The sequence below is a fragment of the Xiphias gladius genome, chromosome 3 (assembly GCF_016859285.1).
Source record: "Xiphias gladius isolate SHS-SW01 ecotype Sanya breed wild chromosome 3, ASM1685928v1, whole genome shotgun sequence".
Lineage (NCBI taxonomy): Eukaryota > Metazoa > Chordata > Actinopteri > Istiophoriformes > Xiphiidae > Xiphias > Xiphias gladius.
Window position 1 is genome coordinate 23106905 of NC_053402.1, and position 10831 is coordinate 23117735.

The following is a 10831-nucleotide window of genomic DNA, read 5'->3' on the forward strand; positions in this document are numbered from 1 at the left end:
GGGAAATTTTATTTCGCTTTTTTTAGATTTTATGAGTTCCTTGAACGTTTATGAGTTTTATGACAGTCTATAGAGAGAAATGAAACTTTATTCATCTGAATTCATCGCTGCTTTTATGGCTATAATAGACATTATGTGAGGGAACAGATTTCTTTGTCACAGGCAAAGGAAAAAGAAACAAGTTTTATTCTGAATAAATCAGATGTTGCACCTGCGCTGATATTGTTCACTTGACCTTGGGTAGGCCCGGATTCCATCGTCTGAAATCGTATTGTGACGAGACCAATAGTAATGTGTTTCAACGAAGGTAAACAGGGGGCCTGTGTCGATTCCCGCATTTGACAGTACTGCGAGTTTCTCCGGCCGCATCTTGGTTTCGTGCGCCGGTGTGCGGCGGGTCCTTTCACATCACATCGAGAACGGCAACCACGAACGCACAGCAAACAAGCGCGGAGTGACGTTCGAAATGTCATAGCACTGAGTTCACCTGTACGACGCACCTGGCTTGCGTTCAGTTGAGTAAGAAAGCTCGGCCCGTAGCTCGGCAGCCACTTCTTTGCGACAGTTATCAGACGAGGACTTTTTCTGCGGCTTCCGCAGGCTCTTACTTCTGCGCGTCAAGGCCGAGCTGACGGGGGGGTTGCTCGCAGCCACCAGTCTTGGGAGCTCCACCGCTCAACACTACTGATTCAGTCAGTGACGATGATGACTCAGTGGCAGGCTCTACATATGTCCAATGCTTTGTTTTTTTTTCTCCGCGCTGTTGATTTTACGTAATTGGTGGTAGTTTGGTTTGGAACACTATAAATTTAGTGACCATGGCCGGAGAAAAATTCACCATTTTTTTTGCACAATCAAGTCAAATTGATGTGATTTTTGAAGACTCTCCTTTTTCCCCAAACACCATTTGTGATAAGTTGGTATTGCAGTGTCTTTATTTGTTTTCTTGTTGTCTGCCTTGCTGTGCTCCCCACTCTTCTTTTTACACCAAACGGTAAATATTAAACTCGTTCCTTCTTTCGTGCCAGAGTGGGAGAATCCTCCAGACGTGTCTGGGGGTTTAGGACAGCAATCTGTGACAGGGGTGGCGGAGAAAACCTTTTTATTTATTCATGGTGTAGTCCCTTTAAAATGGCTCACTGCTGAGGGCTGGGTCCTCACATTAGCAGCCAACTTTACCCAGTTTTTATAAGCCACGATTATGAAGAGGCTACCTGTAGGTAATTACCCATAGCTTGGACATAATTAGAGTAATTTCTTAATGAGGCTTAACAAAGCACCGCTGGACCACAGACGATCGGTTATATGCCAAATGTGCTCGGGACTCATCACCCCGGTCAGTTCTATCCACCGAGTGAAGTTAGAGGCCACACCGCAAAGTATCGGGGACGAGGACTCCGTCCAGAAAATGATGATGATAATTACTATCATAACTCTAATTACGACAATCATGGGAGTTATTACTAAATCCCTCCTCAAATATCACGGCAATATCCTCAACAGGGCACACTGTGTTCGAGGGAAGCATTACTGAAGTTTCCCACAGCGGCTGTAGAAGCCTTACAGCAAATCGCAGCCGATGTAGTAACAGACGTCCAAATGTCCTGGTTTTATATTGACATCTTTACTTAACAAAAGGACATGGCCTTGAGTTGGGTTGAGCACAGAAAGAAAATAGTATTCAGGGTGAATAAGGTGAATCGTTACACTGGAACTTTAAGATATTTTTAAAAACTCCTGGAAAAAAAGTTAGTTGCATTAGAAAATACTAAATATGTGCAAGTTAAGCAAATTTGAAATCGGGAACAAACGCACCCCACTGCCATTTTTTGTTTGTTTTATTTTTTTTGATTAAGCTAGCTGCTCTGAGCTAAAAGCTAACGTCAGCATGGTAACACGCTCACGACGACGGACCTAAAATGCAGACATTTAGCAGGTACGGTATATACAGTGTTTAGCATCTTATAAGATTTGCTAATTAGCAACAATCAGGATCAGCCGAACTCTACGGGGACACCAAGCGACAGAATGAAGCGCAGATGCATAGGTCAGTGCCCAGAAAATGAACGTTTTAACATTTCCACTTCCACGACAACTGATATACTTCACCTACGCCCTCTTACTTTATGACACTCAACGTAACTCCCAGCTATATTACCAGCTCCAGAAAAAGTCCTATTTTCTGTCTGTTCCAAAATCAGAGGGAAAATTTTTCAATTATAGTCAGAGCCTCCCGCCAGACTGACGATCCTGCCCGCGTTGTCTTATTGACAAGCACCTTCATTAATCACAGCAGATACACACAAGTCAGTCTCTGTCTGCTACCAGGATAACAGGGGTTTGCTGAGGCCTGCACACACACACACACACACATACACACTGCTTTCTTCCGCCTCTACTTCTTTCTTTCCTATTTTCACCTTGAGGTTTTTTTTCATCTTCTGGTCAAAGTCATTTGAGCCCCCCCTCCTCCTCCCAAACTGTCTGGACTTCAGTGATGAAGCCAAGCAGAGACTTCAGACTTTAGAGGGTTCAGGTCACAGAGCGGATCAGTGTGCAGCACAGTGGAGATCAGGCTCTCTCCAGAGTCTGAGACTGGCTCATATGTCCATTTGATCAAATGCCAGCACAAAAAACAAACACACACACACACACACACACACACACACACACACACACACCGACCACATATATATATATATATATATATATATATATATATATATATATATAATCTAAGAGAACACCTTTCACATCTGGTGACAAAATGAAAGAGCTCGGGGGGTTTATCAAACTGCTCAAAGTTCATTTGCTGTATTTCTGTCAACACGAGCTCTATGTTGACAGACTCGTTGGTTAAAAGCCGAACCTGCCTCTCAGGTTAAACCGGCACAAGATTGTCGACATGCCGAATTTTCCTCTTGACTACTAAACTTTAGTCTTATTGTGAACAACAGTTGGTTATAACTAGAACGACAGAAGTCCTTGGAAAAAAATGAAGGGTCCACTTGATCTTTGTTATTCCGCGCGTTGCAGACTTGCATGGAATAGCATTAAAATGAAACATCGCAAATGTTGCTGGTTATTTAAGTTTTCCAAAGACAACTAGTGTTATTTTAATTCACTATCATTTTGTCATCAGCACGTGACAAGTTGGGCGACAGTGTGTGGGAAATGTTGGATTTTTAATGCTGACGTAACGGTCTGTCAGCCATTTTTTGCTACCAAAAAAAGGACAAATAAATAAATAAAATAGAATTTTGTTGGATGGGTTCACCTTTTTTTTTTTTTGATCATAAAATTAATATCCCCAAAATTCAGTTTAAATACTACAAACCTGCCACACTAAATACGGTTTGAAAGAAAAGTAATGATGCCCAGATTCTCTTTTTTATGACCCTAATCAGGAAACATAATTAATGAACATGTCTGCAAAAAGTCACAAAATGTCCGTGCCGAAAGTACAACACTAGCGGGGAAATGTCCTGTACCAAAGTTCTGCGCTTTGCTCGCCCAACATTCACCCCGAACACCTCTGTATGACTTCCTCACAATACAAGAACATCACAGTTGGTGGAACGGAAGAAACATAATCATAATCCACACGACGTACAGCGCGAGGGACATCTTGAAACATCATGGGGATTTTCTGCGCTGACTTACCGTGGTCTCAACCTGTTGATCCGAAAGACCGTTAAAGTGTGCGATGGGCACAATATTTACATGATGTGAATGTTACGTGTACCGGTCTAAGTCTGGTTCCTGGCGGGAACACAGGAACCTGAGGTGAGACCTCCCGTTTCCTCCGCGTGAGGTGGGGGGGTTGGGGGTTTCTGGGGTGAGCTGCGAGGCTTCCTACGGCTTGAAACGTGGTGAGAGGAGGATGTTCGCAAAACGTCGACAAGATACTGCTGAGCCGACTGTATCCCGCTGAGAACAATCTGACACCAGTGAGCCGCCGCCAACAGGGACCTGCACTTGTTTACAGAGACGTCCGTGTGCGCTCGCTCGCCTGTCTGTATGCTCTAAGCGTGTCGGGGATGTTTTAGACATTCTTTCGTGTATATTAAGAGTTCGAACCGACCGCTCACAGGCAGAGATATTCAATCTGGGCAACTAGGCCGAAGTCTCTCGGAGGAATTCGCTGGAGGGGCAGGGAGTGAGCACACAAAAGAAAAGAAGAGACTCACCATGGTCCATAAATTTCTCCGCAGTAAACGGCTCTGAGAGGCCTCCAGCCGACTGGATGTTCAAGAGCTCACATCGCAAACTCATCAGTCAACGGCAGTGATGCCGCGGGGGGCCCAAACATGAGGCCCAGGATCTTTCGCTGGATCGCTGGGTCCCGTAGGTGCAGAGACATCTGAATTTACAAATGTAGTTCGTAGAATCAACTTGGTAGTTGTTCAGTTACACAATAAACCTGTCCCAGGTCCACTTCCGTGGAGTGCCACCCTGGTGATATGAGGCAGATGAGCAGCTCGTCTCATGAGGCGAGCCGTCCCAGATTTAAGACACTGTGTGACCTTGATTTCTACAGGAGAGAAACCTACCGGGCTCCGATTTATATCCGGGAGCCTAAAGGAAAAGCTGCACCCTGTGCTTGAGCAGTGTGATTCTGGCACAGCCTACTTTAGTTTGGGAGCTGGTGAGGGAGGAGGAGAGGGTAACGGTTACTGATACTGACGGTGAGCGTGTCGGACTCTGAAGCTGGACTAACGCGTAAGATCTAACGAAGAAACAGAACGGTTTAGCCTGGATTCAAATAAATCGCAGCTGTGCCAACAATGTCTCACTCTTTGCGACGCTTCACGGGGGCTGGGCCACGAGTTCCATGCTGCGTTCAGACCCGTGTTATGTGATTGGGTCTAGCAGCGTTTTTGTCACTTCAAAAGCCTTGAAACCATGAGTCAAACTAGCTCTTCTCGAGCACCTGATCTTGGGGTGTAAGCCACTGGCGTTTGATTGCCGTAACTTGACTTGTAGGGGGTGGACAAAATAATAGAAACACCTGTAGAATATAATGCACGAAGACTTTCATCCCACAAAAACGGCCCCCGCAGGTTGTTTGTGCAAGCAGCTTATTACGAGCCACAGTTTGATTTTATTTTTAGGCAACATCTAGCGGGTCATGTTTATTAGTGTAACCATGACAACGAAGGTCTTCTAACGTTAACAAAGTACTTTTTTTTAACCCAAACCATGATCTTTCCCTAAACTTAACCAAATTGTTTTTCTGCCCAAACTAACCAAACCTTCACTATAACATTGTACCATCATATAAGGGTTAGTCTTTTATTTTTCGACGGCGATTTTTACATACATCTCATCATTTGGGCTTTCAATAATAACGTCGGTGTGCTTCCAGCTTTGAGGCCACAGTTTGGAGAAGGCTCTTCCCTGCCCCGACACGACAATGACTCCATGCTCAAAGTCAGCTACGCAAAGAAATGGTTTTCCCAGTGTGGTGTGGGAGAGAGTGACTGGCCTGCACGGAGTCCAGACCTCAACCCCATCCAACACCTACGGGATGAACTGGAACGCAGGCTGGGAGCCAGGCCTTGTCACTTAACAAATTCCTGCAGCCCCTAGTCCCAGAAGACTAGGGGCTGTTGTAGCAGCATAGTAATGCCCATGGTTTAGGAAAGACATGTTTGAACTACAACATAACGGTGTAATGTTTTGCTGCATTTGTATTTTGTCACTTTTTGTCACGATCCATTGCCGTTACATGCCACAATTTACATTCTAAAAACCTGGAAGAGCATCAATTGCAAATGTCGCGTAAAGTGTCACAGTGTGAATTCGTTTGACCGTTGCATTATAAAACTTGCTGCTCGGCAGCCGGAACCCGAGTCTCTTACTCTGGACCGCCCACAAATGGCCATTTCCACTGTAACTAGTGTGCAGCCATCTGCTGAGGAAGAGCTGCGGGTGAAACCTCTGGAAAAGTGTCGTGTCGCCAGACAGAGCTGTAGTGTACACATCAGAGAGCACTGCTATACTGGCACTGTTACTGTATCGATAAGCCACGACGGAGATCACGTGACATAACTGCCGTTTAACTGTTCCCCTCTTACTCACAGTAGAAGCATCAAGTCTTCTCTGAAACTCTTGTCAGGTGCATCCTCATTGCCAATCAGCAGAAGGTAACCCTGGAAGCCCCACCACCATCTATGGGCCGGCTCCGGACGCCGCTCACAGCCTGACGCTGTCTGGAGCCTTTGAGCCTTCGCCTTCAGGTTTCTGGTACGGGGAGATTCATTCACAGTCACGCACTGTATTGATTTAAGTGGTCGGGAGCGCAGGAATAACTTCTTAAATGTGTGCCTCTCCGGACCACCTCTCCACGGGCCTGATGAGAGACTGATGACCTAAACCGCTGTGCACTGCACACGAAGACAAACGGTGAGAAAATGGGAAGTCTCTTTTTGTGAGCTCACTTTATCTGGCCTTTCAACTGTCCCGCAAATCGAGGCGAGTAATGTGCTTGAGAGAGAAAATAAAGAAACCCGTAAAATGTTTTGATCTCGAATGGCAAGAAGATCTCTCTGTTAAGGTCAAACCTCTTTGTGTTTCCCCTATAAGCCTGGAGAGGCTGCGGAATAATTAAAATGCGTCTTGACAGTTTGGAGCAAAACAAAAACGGTTTTGAGAAAAAGAGTAGACTCACTCATGAATAATTCAAAATGTTAGTGTTTTCAGCAAACTGCACCTTATAATGAGCTATGAGTGTGAGAAAGTGAAGCTGGCGCGAATGTGTTGATACTGACAATGTTTGGGTCGAGTAGAAAACACGAGCAATTGCAGGAGGGAGGTGACAAAATCAGACACGAGTCCGGGACTGTAACTTTTGCGTGATAAACATGCTCAGGCAAACGACCACTTCTGGGGGAACGTGGTGTGTTTTGACCCTTCAGACGCCGAGGAGCTGCTGTAATTTTATATTCCCGTTCCTCTTTTGAAGAAGCAAGTAGAAAGAAAAGCGAGAAGAAGATGGTGAAGAAAATGAAAGGGTGGGGGTAAAAAAAAAATCTATTTCATCGACATTTTCCGAAGGGAGTAAGTGTTCCCCTGCTCGTTTGTCCGAGAAGTGCTGAATGAAATCTCTGAAGCTCAAACAGCAGAGACGGACTGAGACTTTCATCATCAAGGATTAATTTTATCAGTAAATTGCATCATCCCAACATCTGATGCAGGAGCTCGTTGCTAAAACGGTCATAGTTAGGGAAAAAAAACACAAAAACAAAAAACAACGTGACAGCGATGTCAGTATCTTCCATAGCCGCACACTCTGCTTGGTTAAGCTGTGTATTAAAAGCCTGATATATCTTATTCACACACAGGTCGTCTCAGTCAAACGCTCACCGAAGCACAAAATGTGGCTGAATCTGAGGCTGAAAATGGTGAAAAGGAAAACGCTCTTGTCTGAGCGAGGTCGGCTCAAAACTAAAGCGACCCCACTGTTTTAGGAGTTTCCCAATTTATATATATTGGTGAGGTGTTTTTTAAAACATTCACGTCTTCAGCAGGAACCAATGGGGTTAGGACAGGGAAGTCACAGAGTACGGAAATTATTCAAAATTGTTCCACTTTACAGTGATTGTAATGTTTTTCAGTTGAGGTGCAGGGGATTAGATCCCGGGTACAATTTAGAAAAAACAAAAAACAAAACAGAAAAAACACGTTAAATAGACTAGATTGAAAATGCAGGCCCCAAAGTGCAACCCCAATGCAGCAAAAGTGAGCACACCTGTGATTTCCACTAATATCATGAAATAAAGTGCCAAAAGAACCCGTGAACACCACATGCTCCCCAGTTTTGGGTTGTGTCTAACGCAGCAAGGCCCCGCCTGGTAAGGAACTGCCGAGAAAACCATTACCTCACAGAACAGCACCAAACTCCCAGGGTTGAACATGAAAGGAAGCCCGATGAATGTCGGCAGCGCTTTCTTCGGTCAGGTGAAGCCAAAACAACTTGGTGCGGATCAGATGGGGTCCAGCAGGTTTCGGTCTGGACCGGACCAGGACCATCGCAGTCACAAGAACAGCGGAACACCTCTCCACAGATTTGTGTTGGACTGGTATCATCCACGCCCAGGACGATCCAGAATAAAAGTGGCCACACAAAGGTTTGAGTATACTCAGTTTTCTTGTATAGTGTGTGTGTGTGTGTATATATATATATATACACATATATCTATCTATCTATCTGATATGTATATATACACATATGTGTGTGTGTATATACATACACACACTGTATATGTATGTCTTATTGTACATACAATATATATATTTATAACTTTCTTAACATTTTAATTGAAGACATTACAGCTTTTACTGATCATACTGATTTTACTGATGAATGTAGCTTTTACTGCATTATTTTTCAGTATTACTACAATATTTCAGGACTTCTATACATCTATAAATTTTTAGGTATATAAATGCAAACTGTTCGTTATTTTTCAAAATATAATCAACAACAAATGGTCATTCTTATTAAAATATTGATTTTCTCGTGCGCTGAGAGAACAGGCTGAGAATAAAAAAGGCAATATGACTGAACTAGTCCGAACGTTTGACAACAAATTCTCAACCCAAGGTCCACTTTTTAGATTTCTTGTTAACCACTGGCCTGAAAAGTTTCCATTCAATGGAAAAAAATATTCAAAACGAGTTTTTCTCGAACCGAAACATGCAGAAGAATCAATGTTAGTGGACCTTCAGTTAAGGATTTTTTGTTAAACTACTATTTGTAAGGCCAAAAATTAATTTGTTCAATGCATTTAAGAAAGTCATTCCTTTTACGAGTCCATAATAAATATTATTATAGTCAAACTAATGTGGTTGGTGTTGGTGGGGTATTTTCACTTTCTTTCCCTGCTTCGCAACCTTTGCAGTAAAGAGGAGGCAAATTCAGAGACGTTACGATCATGTGCCGTGCAGGACACAAAGTGGCTCATTGCCTCTGCAAAAAAAAAAAAAAAATTCTCTTGGATTCGTCCAAATCTTAACCTGAATAACAAGCCAAACAAAAATAACAACCAAATCAGCCGAACCGCGTTCAAGCAGTTCATACTTACTTCTGACTGACACGTCAATGGAGTGAGTCGAACAGGCGGTCTAACTTCATCTAACGCTGCACCGTCTCCACAACGAGGCAGAAATGAACCAAATCACCTAACGGAGGGCACAGGAGGCCGGAGCAGCCCGTCACGCTGATTGTTCGTGAGGGCCGGTCCCTGCGGTCGCGGTTCCCGTCACATCGTTTGAAAATTAAGGATAATGCCGTACCCGGCACGCGAGGCGAACATTTAGGGCCTCGGTGGTAAACTGCAACATCATATTTCACCCTGGACGTTTAGGAAAAAAAGGAACACGCCCAAGTGCATAATAGAGGCTGCTGTATTTTTGGAGACAGTCTCTAAAGCAGGAATCCTTAAGGTCCTACTTCTCTGTCCGTCTTGGCTGCTGAGATGCTTCAGGAACTAAAAACGGGCGGCATAAGCCCAGTCCAAGCTTAGAGCCTTTATGTGCTGGGTGCAGTTTGAATAACGACTGTGTTTATTTAAAAGGTGAAGTCTGTCATTTTCTGGGTTTTTTTTTTTTTTTTTTTTAACCTGACCATGTAAATTACGGGCGTAGTTGGCTTCAGTTTTTAAATCAAGGGATGTGCACGTCTGAGTTTCTCCCCCCATCGTCACTGGAAAAGATGAGCTCATTTCGCTGGTCTTTGCAAATGTTAACGCTCTAAACTAAACAGGAAACGGTAACATCACGATAAATCTAGGACCTGGTTGTTGTCGTGTGTTATTCCACCTGTTAAACAGTCAGGAATAAAGGTGCCCCCCCCCCTTTAGTTAAGAAAGTGCTCAACACAGGTTTTTGGACATTCTGTATTCAGCCATTTCAAATGTGAAATTATCATCGTGTCATGAGGGATATCGTCACCTTTGAAATGTCCAAGAACACACGCAGTAAACCTGCGCTTGAATCTTGTAAAATGCTGTTTCACATGTTTCACTCCAAGTGTTGTCCCTTGCAGGAAAGCAAGGGACAACAAGAAATGTAGGTTTTCACGTGTGATGTTTTACATTTCACCCGTCGAATAACTCCGAGCCACACGGCACGTGCGCCTTTACCCGACCCTCTTTAGGAGGGTATGCGGGGGGGGGGGGGCTGTTCCACTAAAAACAAGGCCCAGACCTGAGAGAAAGCCTAAGAAACACGGCACATGGCCGAATGAGGAGGCACAATGGTGACTGAGCCTACGACCCACTGATGAAAGTATTGCAATATTTATATATCCGCAGTATTTCAAACTGGGCTCTGGCGACATTCCCAGAAGAAAAAGCTGTAGTAAGTTACTGCTAATGCCAAGCAGCTTCACATTAAAAGCATTTAACTTGCGAGACATGACTTGACTTTTATTATGAAGTAGTAGACGTGTTTGCCAGTGAGCTTAGCCCCTTACCGCCACCGCTCATTAAAAATGCGTCCACAAAACAAGACAAGGGTCGTTTGGGGCAGTTTCGGCCAGAGGGTCGGTCTGGATCAGGCGGGAGCGGCCACGGCGAGCTGTTCGCTGAAGGGCTGCACGCCTCCGACTGCTCAGCGAGGTAACCGGCTCCTTCCACTGTGCCCCGCCGTTTCGCGGACTCAGGCCGTGCGCAGCATACAATCAGATCACCGCAGCTCAGAGAATTGTGGGAAAAAAGCCAATTACTGCCTGACTTCTTCGTTAAAATGACAGCACTTTGTTTTGCAGCCCCCGGAGTGCCGCGCCCTGTAGTATTAAACCACATCTGCTGTTACCACCAGCAAC